Source organism: Plectrocnemia conspersa, unplaced genomic scaffold (genome assembly GCF_051122295.1).
Source record: "Plectrocnemia conspersa isolate PC_06_02 unplaced genomic scaffold, ASM5112229v1 ptg000003l, whole genome shotgun sequence".
NCBI classification, from domain to species: Eukaryota; Metazoa; Arthropoda; class Insecta; order Trichoptera; family Polycentropodidae; genus Plectrocnemia; species Plectrocnemia conspersa.
Genome location: NW_028277167.1, coordinates 29765089 through 29781057, shown reverse-complemented (window position 1 = coordinate 29781057; position 15969 = coordinate 29765089). Strand labels below are relative to the sequence as shown.

Below are 15969 nucleotides of genomic sequence, written 5' to 3'. Positions count from 1 at the left end.
ATTTCAATAAAAAAATAATTAATCTAAATAAAATTATACAAAATGAATCGGACCAGCTCATCATAGCTGACACTATACTGATCGACGTACATTGACAGCATATTACTACCATAGACCATGTGAAACCAGACTAGTAACTCTGAGATTGCGGGTTCGAGCCACAGCAGTGGCACTCGTAGTTTTATTTATAAAAAATGCGCTTTTATAAAAAAAAAAAAACAGCCTCAGCTTCAGTGACATCTATTGGTTATAAATTATATTACACATAATTATTAATATAGATGTCACCGACTCGGTCCGGTGGTTAATACTTGTGCTCATTATATCTGATTGACTTACTCAGTTAGTATAGATTTACCGCTTTGTAACGCATAGGGCTTACGCCTGACAGGTTACAAAGTGTTCCGAAACCCAAGGCTAAAAGTTCTGAAACTAATTTTATGTATCGCTCAAAATATATTCAAACCAAATTTTGTTCAATAGGAGAGCGAAAAACAAATACCGCTTTTAAGATATCAAAAATCTACGTCAAAATCAATAAAATCGTGCCGTCGCCGTCGCAGTAGAAACGCTCAGTATCTATATTAAAACATATTATAACAATAATTTGACTTACAATAAGTGTGAATCGAATGAAGCATATCTAAACCAAATTTTGCCCAATAATCTTTCAAGGTTACTACGGACTAAAGACGCGTATGAAATCCCTCTTATTCAAATAAAGCGTAAGCTTTTTATGCGGTTCAATTAGCCACTATTTATTTCCTTTCTTTAATAACTTAATCAGTTAATAAAACTGATTGTTTATACATTAAACAAATATAATCAAAGCTCCATAGTTTTGTTATTGCTGTAACGCTAAATATTGGTACAACTGATCGATTTGTCATTCGCATGTCGGCAGTTCATTATCATTATCAAGGTTTTTTATGGGCAACTTGTTTGGTAGGGCTCGCAACATTGTCAGATGTCAACGCATCACGCCAAGCGTGCTCTCTGACGCCGCTCTGTCGTTATTCCCTCTCTTTCGTCACTCTGAATATGTTCGCGTCTTATATCAAATCAAATAGATTCGTTGCAAATTCGTTAAGTTCATGGGGTGTTCAAATTCTGAAAAATGCTCGCTCGTTTGTAACATATTTTACAGTTTTGGCGTGAGCGAGGTATGTTATAAAATATTTATAAAATAAATAATTTATATTTACAAATGTAATTACAGTTTTTTTGTTCTGATCGTCCTATATTTTTATCCTGACCATTTGATAATTATTCTGACCTTGAATAATTATGACCATTTAATATTTCAATTCTGATCATTTTATATATTTATTGTGATCGTATGCTATTTTTATCACAACCATTTGATATGTATTGTCTCTAAATATTATAATTATGACTTGGTTGTTAATAATTTCTTTACTGAGATCTGATGTTGATTTAAAATCTAACCATTTATTTATTGCTATTATTTTCTAACTTATTTATATATAACTACTGAAACATTTATCTTGACAATTTTTGAATATCCAACCACTCCAATCTTTCAATCATACTTCTACAATTAGTAAATCTTTTATTATTTAAAACTGCTCTTTTTGTCATATTTTGTATTTTTTTTCATCATCATCGTATTTAATTTATTAGGCATATATAATATTATTCGACATAAATAAAATGGAGCAATATAATTCTATTGTAGATTCTTTTTTGTATCAATACATCATATTTCTCATCCAGATAATATATATATTTTTCTATGCTGAAATATAAACGATTGTTAGCAGCCTACTTCCATAATTAATCCAGATTGATCTGCAAAGACAATAAGTTCGAGATCATTTGAACGCTTTTTAAAACTTTTATATTATATAGAAAAAAAAATAAAAGCAAAAATCAGAGTGAAATCGACAAATAAAATCGAATTAAATACAGCCACACGCTCGATGGCTTTTGGCCGTTAATCTATTTTCTTAGACATAACTCTCATGCATAAAACTCGGTCTTGACAACTTTTATTATGGTTAAAAATGATCATTGAGATTTATGTGAGACAAATGCTAATTAATTATGTCCTTGATTTGTCGCTGACGTTTTTGTTACATCTCTGTTATAAGGTCGGAAATTATTTGAGGATTATATGCATAGAATTGAGATTAAAAAATAAACAAAGAAATAAACTCCTAATAAATCAATCGCTTCTTGCCCAGTGTGGCAGGTCACGCTATTCTGATAAAACCGCATGTCTTCCATTTGTGTTAACCTAAGCCATAAGCCGAAGATGCATCGGTCTCTCGTGAGTGATTCACGAGAGATTCGAAGATTCTCTTCTGTCCAGATAATTTTCTTTGCAAATACACTGTCTACTTCATTATCTCCATCGACTAGCTAGCAAATAGTCTGCTGGGTTGCGATTTTGAGTCGGCTGAATCTTTGTGAGAATTTGCTGTAAAGTTGTTATTACGAACAATTCCGAATTGATATACGTAGATTTTTAATGCAATCAGTTGGATTTAATAAAATGAACAATGGGCAGATTTATTTAGCGTAACATTCCTTATTTACAATGATAAAGCACAGTGGCGTAACTAGGGTATGTGCCGCCCAGGGTGATCCTTAAAATTGCCCCCCCCCCCATATATATTTTTGCAGGATCATAAAATCAGCATTTCTTAAAATAATAAATTGGTTATTATTAAGCTCTTGTTATTTGTGGATTTATATATATGTTTTAGTGCATTCAGGGTTAAGAACCACACTGGACGATCCCATCGCGAATATGCCGCCCCCAAGCAAGTGCCGCTCGGGGCGGCCCGCTCCCTCTGCCCCACGATAGCTACGCCACTGATAAAGCATTCTTCGTGTAGTGCCTCATTCCTACATATTTTAAATCTTATTGAGCATAGCAACTTTGTAGATATTTTATTCGAGATTCAACGAAATATCGGTTATATCAGAATAAAACTTGCGTTCTAGATATGACATATTTATATATATACACATAATCTGTACTTCTGATTTTAAATATCTCAAAGTATAATGGCCATATATAAAAAATATTTTTACGCAGTATATTGTTAAAAACAAAGTTTTCAATCATTTAAAAAACTTGTTCGTAAACAAATTATAATGTAATGAAGCATTTTTTTTTGTATTTTATTTAAATAAAATACTAATTTATTACAAAAATAATAAAAATATTAACTAAGCCGCCATTTAATGAGACAGAAACAACAGTTTCAACTAATTCTAACAAAGACTGCAACCATTTTCTCTAAAGATTTCCGACTTTTTTAGATCGGACTAGCTAACGAAGTTAGTCAAGAAATTAATAGAGGTAATGTTTAAAAAAGTTTTAAAATTCGGTGCAGCACTACAGTGGTTATTCTGTTCACAAAAATAATTATACAACATATATAAATAGAGATATTAGCAATAGTCATTTATCTATATAAAAATATAGAAAATATACAGTTTAAAATTAGGTTCAAATTAAATTCACAATCTTTTAGCTTACTATAGGAATTAAAAAATAAAATATTAGTTTTACAAAGTAAAAGCTCATAAATTAATTATTTTTATTTATTAGCACAAAACTACATAATTTATCTCCAAGCAAGGAACCTAAGACTTAAAATTTTCAATTTATGGCGTTTAAAATTGTATTCAAGTTTAGTCTAAAAATTAGTGTATTTTTGAATATTTTAATAGTTTTTAATGTGCTTTAGATAATTGTATTAAAAATATATTATAATTTTAAATAGTATTTCCATCGAAATATACATACAATGTTTTATATAAATAAAATTTAACTGTATTTACTGTCCGCGAGTTGAAAATTCTCCTACCCTTGTTTGTAAGTGATCCGATTTTCACGAAAATGCTTGGGGCGATATTCATCCTCGATCCCCCAGTAGAATATCCCCTCGAAACGTCCCGTGCCCCGGAGGGTTTTGATCCACTGCTAATAGGTGTCCCATATTTTTTTTGTCTCTATATAAATTTTCGCTGACGAATTTTTTTGAGTAGGTCATTAGCACCAGTTCGTATTTAAATTTTAGCAAAAACCGCTGGCCTAGACCATTTAAAATAGGGCAATCCAAAAATGGGAGAATTTGGAGAAAAAAATTTAATCACGTTTAAAAGTGGCATAAATTTTAAATTACCAACATCTTTAAAACGATCGTGTAAATTGTTTCAAATATAATAAAATATTGTGATTTCTTTCTCTATGTAACTCTTCAATCCAATAACAAAATCTTATTTTTTGTTATTCAAAAATTCTACATTTTTTTTTATTTCACTTGAAAAATAAGATTTCACATCTGCCCAGCTATTGGCATGGAAAACCGGCCGTTCCCACTGTGAGACACGAAGACCGAAAGGCCGGAGAAATAGACAGATTCAAAACGTCAACCACATGAACGGTTGATGACGGGCGACTGTACGAGTGCGCGTGCGCAACCAATTCAATTCACGATATTCGACTTATTCATAGCTTTATTCTAATACAGTCACAAAAAATGTGTTTCAAGTGCAGATAGCTACTATGTATATGTGCATTAGTTAATTGTCGATGTGCATTAATTAATTGTTAGGTTAAAACTATAGACACGTATTAGTATTTTGTTGTCTAATACCGTAATATTTCGCGGCTCCCTGACAAAATCGCTAATTTGAAGAACACTGATCCAGATCTGCCGGGAGCTATTTCACGTTCATAATTTCATTATCTCACGATATGGATAGGTCGCGTGTCCTCGATATAAATCGCCAGGGTCGCATAAATGAAAACGGGTAGCATGGTATCTGTAGATAGGGACAGTTGATCTATCTTTATTTAAAACCTCTTTGAGTTTATAGAAGAAGAGTTTATATATTAGAAATATTTTAGACAAGTTATGATACTGTATTTTCTACGGCGAGCTCAAGAATAAACATTAAAAAATGTTGGTATGCAATCCGCAAATTAGCAAATAAAATTTTTAATATCGTAATTGTAAAGATAACAAATGTGCACTAAAGTTAATTAAAAAGCAAGCAACTGACCTCCGAGCTGCGTCGACGTAATGACCTATTCTGTTACAAAACTGGAGTTATCCACTAGCTATGAGCAAATTCGAGTTGAGTTCTTCTCGCCGAACCCGATATTTATATTGCCGGCTCCGTTCGAAGGAGAATATCGGGAATCAAACGGCCGCAATTCGATCCATATTCGCCCAAAAAAAATAATAAAGAGTAAAGCGATCCGAATCGAAGGTACCCCTCGCGACAGATCGGAAGGAACCGCCTAATTGGCGCCCAATTAATCGCCGCCCTTTATTATTAATTTGGGGCGCGTCTCGCGCATATTTCATCGCGAGGGTGAAAGTTGAGAAATCTCGAGTTTCGGTTTGTCGCCGTTCGACGAGTGGCTTCCGAAATTACCCGCTAATTAACAATGTAAACTTTTGTAGCGTTTTTGATAAATTGCCCCGCTAATTAAAGTATTTTGTTAGTGCGTTTCGATCGGGGCGGACCGGAAAGTTTTTTCAGGAAAATTCGCAGCGTCATGCGGGGCGTGTTAACTAGAACCTTTTTTATTAATTATCTATCGGGCGCGATTAATTTTCGAGACGGTTAACCCTCGTTTCGCGTAATGGCTGCAGATTGAGCGATTTTTTTCCACCCTTAAAAATAATCTAATATTCATTTATACTCGCTTTCCGTACAATGAATTCCAGTATTTTACTTAATTCGTTTACACTTTTTGAGCCAATGCCCATTTCGTCTATTCAATTTGTTTCGAATCGAAAATGAGGTAATCCTTATTAATAATTTATTATCTACAATATATACTGATTTGATACTTTTTTTAATTGAAATCTTGCTCATAATATTTCACGCCTCGTCCTCATGATTAATATTTTTCAAAAGTATATAATAATTATTTTCATATATCAAAGAAATAAGTCAAAGGTTTAAGATTTTTTTAACGGAGTCAAATAAAATATTTTTTCTACAATTTTTGGTCATTTATGTAGGTTTTTGATATCGGTTCAGTGACAGTTGATCCCCTGGACAATTCTGTGTCTTCAATTTGTATATATCAACATTTGTAGAAGTTTTAAATATATACTACTCCTTCTGTCCTATAATAATAGTGGCAGTTGACGAATTTAATTTGTTCTTTAATAATAGTAGCAAAATAAAATAAATATAGAACGCAACATTTATTATCAAAAAACTAGATTGAATTAAACAAGAAATTAAAACTAGTACTTCTTATGTTCAAAAAGCTTATGGATTTCTCAATAATTTATTAAAATTATGAAATTATTTAATTCTACATATTGAGGTTATTAAATATATTTAATATTATAAACTAAATTTTTATTATAGTAAAAAATATTTTTTCTTAGTAATGATGAACTTTCTATAAAAACTAGAAAAGTAACATATTCTTTTATAATTAAAAAATAATATTAAAATAAAAACTATGACAGGGAATAATAATATTTCCAGTCAATATTAGAAATTATATTTTACTATTTAAAAATATCAATAAATACAAATTTAAAACGTAATATCATAATCCTTATAATGAATGGATAATTTACATGAAATATAAATATATTTTCGTCAAAAATTTTTAATGAAGGAATTACCTTTATTGCACTATAATGCCTGAACTACACTCTCTGGAAAATGTCCGAACCGAAGTTACAACTGAAGTCGGCCGAGACCACACTGCCGCAAATTTCATATGCCATCCGGACGGCGGTAGTGAATGACGTCCGGACGGCGGCTTCTGTCACGTAAAGCTGGCATATTTGCGCGCGATCGAAAATGTGCCAAATAATCGCAATTTTTAAATTGTCATAATAATAAAATTACGCTGCTGATAATTATAAAAGTTTGTGTGGGCACTCACCAATACAATATCAGTGAAAACTTTTTGGTCGTAAATATTCGATTTATGCAAAATCTTTGTCGGCTTTTGCAAAATGCCATAAGGCATAAAAATGATACTTCAGAATACGAACACTACATCTGTGACTATCCTAGAATCTGTCGCCATCGATTCTAAATAAGAATTCTTTATGGTGTGACATTTATATAAACCGATCTAGAAAAATATATAACGATATTCGAAAAGATTTTTTTAACAAAATCAAGTACCACTAATTATTTTTTAAATATTTAATTTTATATGAAAAAAATATAATAACGATATCTGTTAAAATAATATACTATCAAAAATATAATTAACCGTTTTTGGTGCCTTAAAATATTCAAAGATGTCAGTAAGAGTCTGTTGAAGTTCCCGATAACTTGACCACGTGACTACTATGCAGCGCTCGACATGCGTGTTGACCATAGGACGCCTACGCGCATACTGAAATTGCTCCGAGCTACTCGTTCTACCTCAGTTTGCAAAGAAACATATCATTATATTTCTCACTGTCGTCACTCAACACGCGAGAGAGCCAAAGGGGAAGTATATCACCGCTCGCGCTCGAAAGAGCAGCTCCGACTTCGGTTTTTTTGACTTCAGTCCGTTTGCTGACAATGTTCGGAAGCGTTCAAAGCTGGCCAAGTCGACTGAATTACCTCCACTTTACCTCCCGTTCTTGGTAACCTCGTACAACTTCCGAGAGATTTTAGAGCGGGCAGAACCGAACTCAACCGAAGTAACCCACTATATTCTCCGTCCTTGGCCAACCTTGGCCAACTTCCAGAGAGTGTAGTGCAAGAATATGACTTGCCTAAACGAGAGAAATTTGTAGAATTATGGATTATAAAATAATAAAAGTACGGTACAATTCGGCCTTAAGTTTAAAGATTGAAAATCCTCAAAACTATTACGTGTAATAATCGGTTTAAAATAGTAGTCTGGTTTATGACGTTTCAACGCATTCGTTTAATTAATATTTTATTTTAAATCAATTTGCGTATAAAAAATATTATATTTTAATATATTTTTAGTTATTTATTCTATTGTATTTTGATTTAATTTAATTTTTATTTATTATAATATATTATTACATTTTTTTATTTACGATATCTTGAAACGTTTGCTCTATTATAAATTTGGGAAAATTATTTATTTACTTACGTATAAATACAAATAGTAATGATGAGTTACTTAAGCTCGTAAGGGATCTTATATGCATTAAAATTATATTAATTTAAAATAATTACTTGTAAATTTATTTTTATTTAAAAGTACTATTTTGTAAACATCGTTTTATCTAATTTATTATGCAAATATAATATTGTTGCACAATTATTAAAATGGGGCAATATATGTATAGTAGTCAATTATCAATGTTTTGTTATAAGTTGACATATTCCTAAATTTTCTGCTGAGCTGATATATTTTTTTGTTAAAAAATATAATAACGTTGCAATTCCAGATTTTGCTTACGCAAACTAATTTTCTTAAATAGTACCGTTGAATCTGAGACATCTTAATTTAATTAAATTCAAAGAAATGCATCATTGTCAATTAGCGGGTACAGTTATATGTATTATCAACAAACTTAAATCGTGCATTCCATGACTTTCAAGAAGTGGAACTTTCTAAGCGACACTTAAATAAAACGTCTGGTTAGCGCTTTCTACGATCTCATTAGTGCACGGAGGAATTTTGGATAGCAGCGTTACATAGTCGCGTTTTTAAATAGCACTAAAAAGTAATTAACTACTTTCCGTTTCGACTATTTACGAGAAGTTATTTATCTGCGCACTTCGTCAAGATTGCGGTAAAAAATATCAGAATTAATTCCCAGATAGCGAGGGTCGAAAACCGCAACATAAAGTCTAAATAAATTCTCGCTTTGTTTTCCGTTTTGAATTTCTTCATCTCGATAGTGCACCGTCCATTAGCCGCACTAATTATCCCGGGAGCGAGGAGATAAATTCGAAACGCGCAGATAACGAGAGCGACGCGATAAAAATAACAACGGACTGGGCTAAATTTAAGCGGGCTGCGATTATTTTATTGACCGCCGAAAAGTCGCGAGGCGAAGAGCGGAACGAGTCAAAGGGCGACAGATGGGCCTCGTCGGAAAAAGAGCAAAGGGAAGAAAGTCCCAGCAATTTGTCGGTGTAACGTGACAAAGACCCGCGCTCTACGGAGTCGAGAGCCCGATAAGATAAACACGGGGCGAAAAAAGGGGTAGCTTCTTATTCGGGTAGGTGAAATAATTTTAATGTCTCCTTCCATCTCCCTCCCGCTCGGAAGGAGAAACGAAAGTGAGTCGTCGATTCGGCTTGCGGTCGTTTGTTGTCCGACAAACTTCACCGGACAGAAGCGAACTTTTCGGATTTCCAATTTGGAGAGTGAAGCCACCCTTCGACCGCCGACCGAACCATTTTTCTTCCCCCGTCCGTTTCCTTCCGCAGAATTTACCCACCGATAGACGACCGATCTATCGACTGTCTCCGAATATTAAATCCGCGCCCCGGTTAAATAATCCCTCGAAATACGCACCGCCGGAGTATTTTCTAGACTTTGCGATTCGAACGCGAGTTTCGTCGGATTCAGACGTTGATCAATCTCAGACCGACGGAACGAAGCTCGCTCTTTATCACTTTAACGGCGGAAAGAGCCGCGATCTACTGCGAGAGGGTCGGCAACCTTATATTCGCAGTGAAAAATGTCGAGGGTGCTGCACACCCCGACTATTTGCCTATATATGTATCACCCTTCTCTCCCGCTAACTTTTTACTATCGCGTACCTACTTTATTCCTTTCTTCATAAACACGCTTGATAACTTCATTTGTTTTATAAACACCCGACGAGTCGATTGATCTTCTCTTCGAGTGCGGCATATTCTTTAAAACTTTTATCTCTCTCTTAAACTTGGTATGAGAGCATAATGTAAGTTAAGTAAATACATATTTTAATCTTACAATTGCATCAGTGCGAACTTTGCGGGTATTCATTTATAAATTAATATTATTTTATATAAATACGCATTATTCTAGTAGCCTTATCTGCGTCACGTATACTTCAAAACATAAAGTATCTGGTGAAAGAGTCGTGAGCGGACTGTATTTGCGCTTACATATTATTTTATATTTTGGTGGGAAGTGCATCGTTTTTTCTTACTCTCGACCGTCTGGTGAATCCGACACATTAGGGCAGAAACGTACTATATTATCACCTGACATTTTATCGTAGAGACATGCTATTTGCATAACAGTCAAAATTCAAACAGCTATAGATCTAGCTACGCTTTATTTTCCCCTTAAAATAAAGAATTTTTTGTGCTTCTGATCCGTCAAAATATCCGATCGGCACGTGCGCTTCTATAGAAATACTACTTGCTACAATTTTAGTCACACGCATAAATAGCTATTTAATATATTATTATTTTATTAATTTATTTAGCTAATTTAGTTGCTTTATATAATCAAATATAATATAACATTTTTCTATATTATGAATTTTTTAATAAATATATATATAATCAACAATGGTCCTAGTTTGAACCTCTGTGGTACACAGTAAGTTATTATTTTCTCTTTGCAATAAGCATAATTTAATTTTAACATAATTAAAAATACATCTTTAAATTTACATCAAAATTTGATGATTCTGAAGTGCAGAATAATATTGTATTTAATTATATTGTGTTATTATTATACAATAACAATGATTTAAAAATGCGGAGTAATTTAAAAATTTAGTCCTCCCCTCCCCACCCACTGCCATTTTTTCGTGTTTCACACTTTTTTATGTTGTTATGTACTTAAATGAGGTGTTCAAATTAAATAATTATTTTTTATTTATGAAATATGTATTAGCAATTGAATTTTTATGCAAAGTTTTAATATAAATAAATTAAAGAATGTATATATTAAACTTATTTAAAGTTTTAAAGTTGCAAATAATTCGTGATCATGGCCGGAAAATCACGGCCGAAATATATATATATATATATATATATATATATATATATATATATATATATATATATATATATATATATATATATATATGTGTGTGTGTGTGTGTGTGTGTGTGTGTGTGTGTGTGTGTGCGTGTGTGTTTTGATTTACTGTTAGATAAAGTAGTTAAAACAATCCCTATTTATAGGCATAGCGCAAAATTTTCCATATTTCGGTAAGATTTCTACATGATATTTAAGATTTTAAAATATTTAATTTTTAAATTGCCATTTTATTTTTAAAAAAATACTTTTAAATATTAGGGTGGATTTCTGTATATAAATCTCATGTAAATGTATTTTTTATATATGTATTGCTGATTTATTTAAATCAGATTGCTGTTGGCTGCTAGAGCAGATTACGAACGGCCGTTTGTATTGCAATCCCGAATGCATGTGGATACTTTCTATGATTACTTGACGTAATTGCAAAATCTTTTTTCACTGTGTTGTCCCATTTAAACAAAGAGTTTATTTTTGTGTTTGATTTTAAAAACTCATATTTATATATCTATATTTATGATTTAATAACATTCTATATTAGGATTCTATATTTTTTTTAAAATCTTTTTATTTAAATTATTAAGTGGTCCAATTGTTGAATAAAAAAGTAGTTTAATTTACACATGAATAAATCTACCCTTACTTGAATTTTCTTCACTTTCTACAATAATTCTTTATGCACTTAGACGTCATTTCTCTTACTTCTAATTTGCCAAAAATACATATTTTCTTACATTTTTCATTTTTGCGTACCATAATAAAAAAATATCTTCGATGTAGCTAATAAATTTGGCCAAGTTCAAGATTTAATAAAATATTTATTATTTTACTCGTAGATAATTTCACTCATTAGACAGTGTGTTTATGAGTAAAAAAAAACCATTGCAGATTGCAATACCGTTAGTAACGAAAAAAATTCTAATTCGTATATTTTATTTGTATATATACTTTATATATTTTATAGATGAAAAAAACAATTTAATTGTAATCATTGTAAATGGTGAAAAAACCATAGTAATATTTCAATACACAAAAAAATATAATAATTTAATAATTAAACAATACAAATCTAAAAGTCACAGATTTCTACAAAACATAATCACCTATGATGAAGGGATAATGATACAATTATAATATTTGATATATCGCAACAAAAATTGCTAATCAATAAACATGGTGAAACTTGCGAGCGGTACTTGTATAATTTTTTCGGTCTTTTTCTATTAACAAATAATTAAAATAATAATAATATCAATGCCGGTAATACCGGTAGTGACTTGTTTCTCTTGGTAATACCAGTATTATTGCAATCAATATATATATATATATATATATATATATATATATATATATATATATATATATATATATATATATATATATATATATATATATATATATATATAAAGCGACGTATACTTTATGATAGTCGTTTCTTTTTTGCGGACTCGTCTATGATTTTGATTAATACAAATGCATAAGCGCGCACTAGCAATCAGACGATCGATCGAAAGACGGACAGGCATGTCGCAAAAGAGCGCTGCAGTTGGAGAGGAGTATAACGCGAAGGAGAAGTAATCTTGTATATTTTTTGCGGATGATCTCCGCTGTGTTTTCGATTAATTCCCGCTCGCGAAAGAGCCAAGTTATAATTAACCGAGTGTCGGGCTTTAGTTACGCGCCGGTGGGCAAATTTCTCGTCGTCTCGAGCCGAGAACATCGACGGAGCCTCGTTAAGTCGAATTCGCCGGTAACAAAAAACAAGGTATTAATCAAAAGAAACTCGCGCACGACATGCGCTCATTACCGAATGGAAATTCGGTCGGAACGCGAGATGGTTCATAACTCGGATGTCTACGCTTCTCCCTTTCCCTTCGATCCGAGACGTCTACTTTGCTTCGCCTCGAGCGCCGCTTTTAATTCGCTCCATCGGGACTATGAAAAATTGTAAATAGGAAACAGAGCGCTTTCATTATAGTGTATAAAGGGACACCTGGCGCCGCCGGCGACAATATTAAGGTTTCGCAGCATAAAAATGCACAAGGTGCATATCGCGACGGCGAGGATAAAAAGCCAATGTCGCATATATTAATAAATATATTTCCTAGTATATCTCATCGACTACAAAAATGCTGTTCTTCTTTCTGCGCTCTTCGACTTGCGATGCTTTTTTGTCCCATCACTTTCTCGGTCACCCCTCGCTCTAAATTTACTTCAATGTCCTTTGTGATCGCTTGCGTTCGACGCGTCTTCCAAATTTCGCTATATAAACCGTAGAGAATAATATTAGGAGCAGACTTATCAAGCTGTCATTTTAAGATAAATATCAACAGAAGGTCTCATGTATTACCTTTCGCAAAATTTCAATGCACCTACTCAAAGCTCTGAAATTACTCTCCGTCAGTTTACACAGCAAAATGTAATAATAATAAAATAAAATAGTATAGTGTAATACAAGATATTTAAATTATATGTTTAATTACATTAATTCATTAAAGCATATTTGAGTGCTTTAAAAATATTTTCTTTATAACAGTTCTCAAGGAAGAAATAAATATTATAAATCACTACATTGTAGTGCGGTTTAGACTGAAATCAGAGTGTAAATTATTAAAGTAACATATATTTTATTAATTAATAACTAGTATTACAGCTAACGATCAATATACGTCACTATCTACAACCTAGTTCTATTTTATTTTAATTATTCAAATGATATTCCTCAGTAAGATAGGGTAAATCTAAGAATACCTATGGGTAAAATAAATAATAATAATAATAATTAATTTCGACACGATAAAAAAATGCAAAGTATTTTTTAGTCGTGATTAATTTTTTTCTTGAGAAAAATTCCTCTGAGATCATAAGAAAATCAAGGACGTCATTTTAGATTTTTCAAGGTCAATGGAAAAAGTTAGTGGTAGTTTTATTAATATTTCCATATTATTAAGATTTATAATATTTCAATAAATAACATACTTTTTTCTGGTTAAATTCAAGGTGGTACCTGTTTAGAATCCACGTCAAAAGCAATATAATCGTTCTGCTTTATTATCTAGCGTTCATATTACAATATTACTACCGACAATAAGTGAGAATCGAATGAAGCATATCTAAACAAAATTTTGATTAATAAAAGAGCGCAAAAATCTTTTCTCAGAAGTAAAAAATTCACGTCAAAAGCAATAAAATCGTGCCGTCGCCATCGCATTGTAAGCGCACGGTAATCTAGCGATCATAACAATTTTTATTATAATATTAAAAATTAAATGAGCATATAAACTGAATTTTGTTCACTAAAAGAGTGCAAAAATATTTTTTCAGAAGTAAAAAATTCACGTCAAAAGCAATAAAATCGTGCCATCGTCGTCGCATTGTAAACGCATGGTAATCTAGCGATTATAATGACTTTTATTATAATATTAAAAATTAAATGAGGAACATATAAACTGAATTTTGTTCAATAAAAGATCGCAAAAATCTTTTCTCAAAAGTAAAAAATTCACGTCAAAAGCAATAAAATCGTGCCATCGCCGTCGCATTGTAAACGCACGGTAATCTAGCGATCATAACAATTTTTATTTAATATTAAAAATTAAATAAGGAACATATAAACTGAATTTTGTTTTATAAAAGAGCGCAAAAATCTTTTCTCAGAAGTAAAAAATTCACGTCAAAAGCAATAAAATCGTTTCATCGCCATTTCATTGTAAGCGCACGGTAATCAAGCGATCATAACGACTTTTATTATAATATTAAAATTTAAATAAGGAACATATAAACTAAATTTTGTTCAATAAAAAAGCGCAAAAATCTTTTCTCAGAAGTAAAAAATTCACGTCAAAAGCAACAAAATCGTGCCATTGCCGTCGCATTGTAAACGCACGGTAATCTAGCAACCATAACGATTTTTATTATTATATTAAAAATTAAATGAGAAACATATAAACCGAATATTTGTCAATAGAAGAGCGCAAAAAACAATTATCACTTCTCAGAAGTCAAAAATCAAGGCAAAAGCAATAAAATCGTGCCGTTATCGCATTAAAAACGCTCGATAATGTAGCGTTTATAACGACTTTTATTAAAACATTTTAAATTAAATGAGGAACATATAAATCAAATTTTTGTCAATTGAAGAGCGCAAAAAAACATTATCTTTTCTCAGAAGTCTAAAATCCACGTCAAAAGCAATAAAATCATGCCGTCATTGGTGATAATGGTTGATAATAACCAAAATTCGGTTTAAATATATTATGATCAGCCCTCATTATAATTTCATATTTATATAATATCATATGATAACTTCACTGTTAATATAAATTGACTGTAAAAGATATATCAATGGGCTACAATTTTACAAATAAAAAATACATTGCTGCTAACGCCGGTTATGATACAGATAAATAAAAATAAATATATATTTACACTGATATATGTAATGATATATATAGATATTTTTTTCTAACTTTGGGATTTTTATAGTTATGGCTCGATGGCAGCTTTCGTTTTCTTTTTATTCTAACCGCAAAATGCTGACCACCGTTGCACACAATTGTCCTGCGATTTGGCCCGTGTTAGCAAATACTAGCTGTCGGCTTTTTGAAGGTAGCTTTTTAATAAATCTTCGAAGCTTTCTCTTTGCCCTCTTTTCGCCGCTCTCCCCCTTCGAGCTGCGAGTGTTTATTTGCTTCGACAATCTAGTTTCGGACATTCTCGCGACCCATCGAAGCTGTCGCTGTATAATAATGGTTTCGAAGCTTGCTTCTTCCTATCTGCAAATACACTCGAGCCCTAATTAATTATATACAAATATTATAGATACTGAACTTTGACTGACCGTAATAACGATACGAATTGAACAACGTTATCTGTGTTGCTTTTTCACTGGCGCTGTCATTATCGGAGGCGGCGATTCGAAACGTATGCTCGATTTATCTCTAAAAGCTCTGTAGGTAATCGCTGCGCTGTTTACGCGTCTACAGCGGTCGTATGTCAGAAATTGATAATGATATTTTGTGTAGCAAA

The 15969-nt window shown here is 31.9% G+C and overlaps 1 protein-coding gene across 1 annotated transcript in view; it reads left to right on the top strand.

Moving 5' to 3' along the window:
- CARPA (Carbonic anhydrase-related protein A) overlaps positions 1–15969 on the top strand; it is a 54379-nt gene that overhangs the window by 24303 nt on the left and 14107 nt on the right. The gene's annotated exons all lie outside the window — the stretch shown is intronic.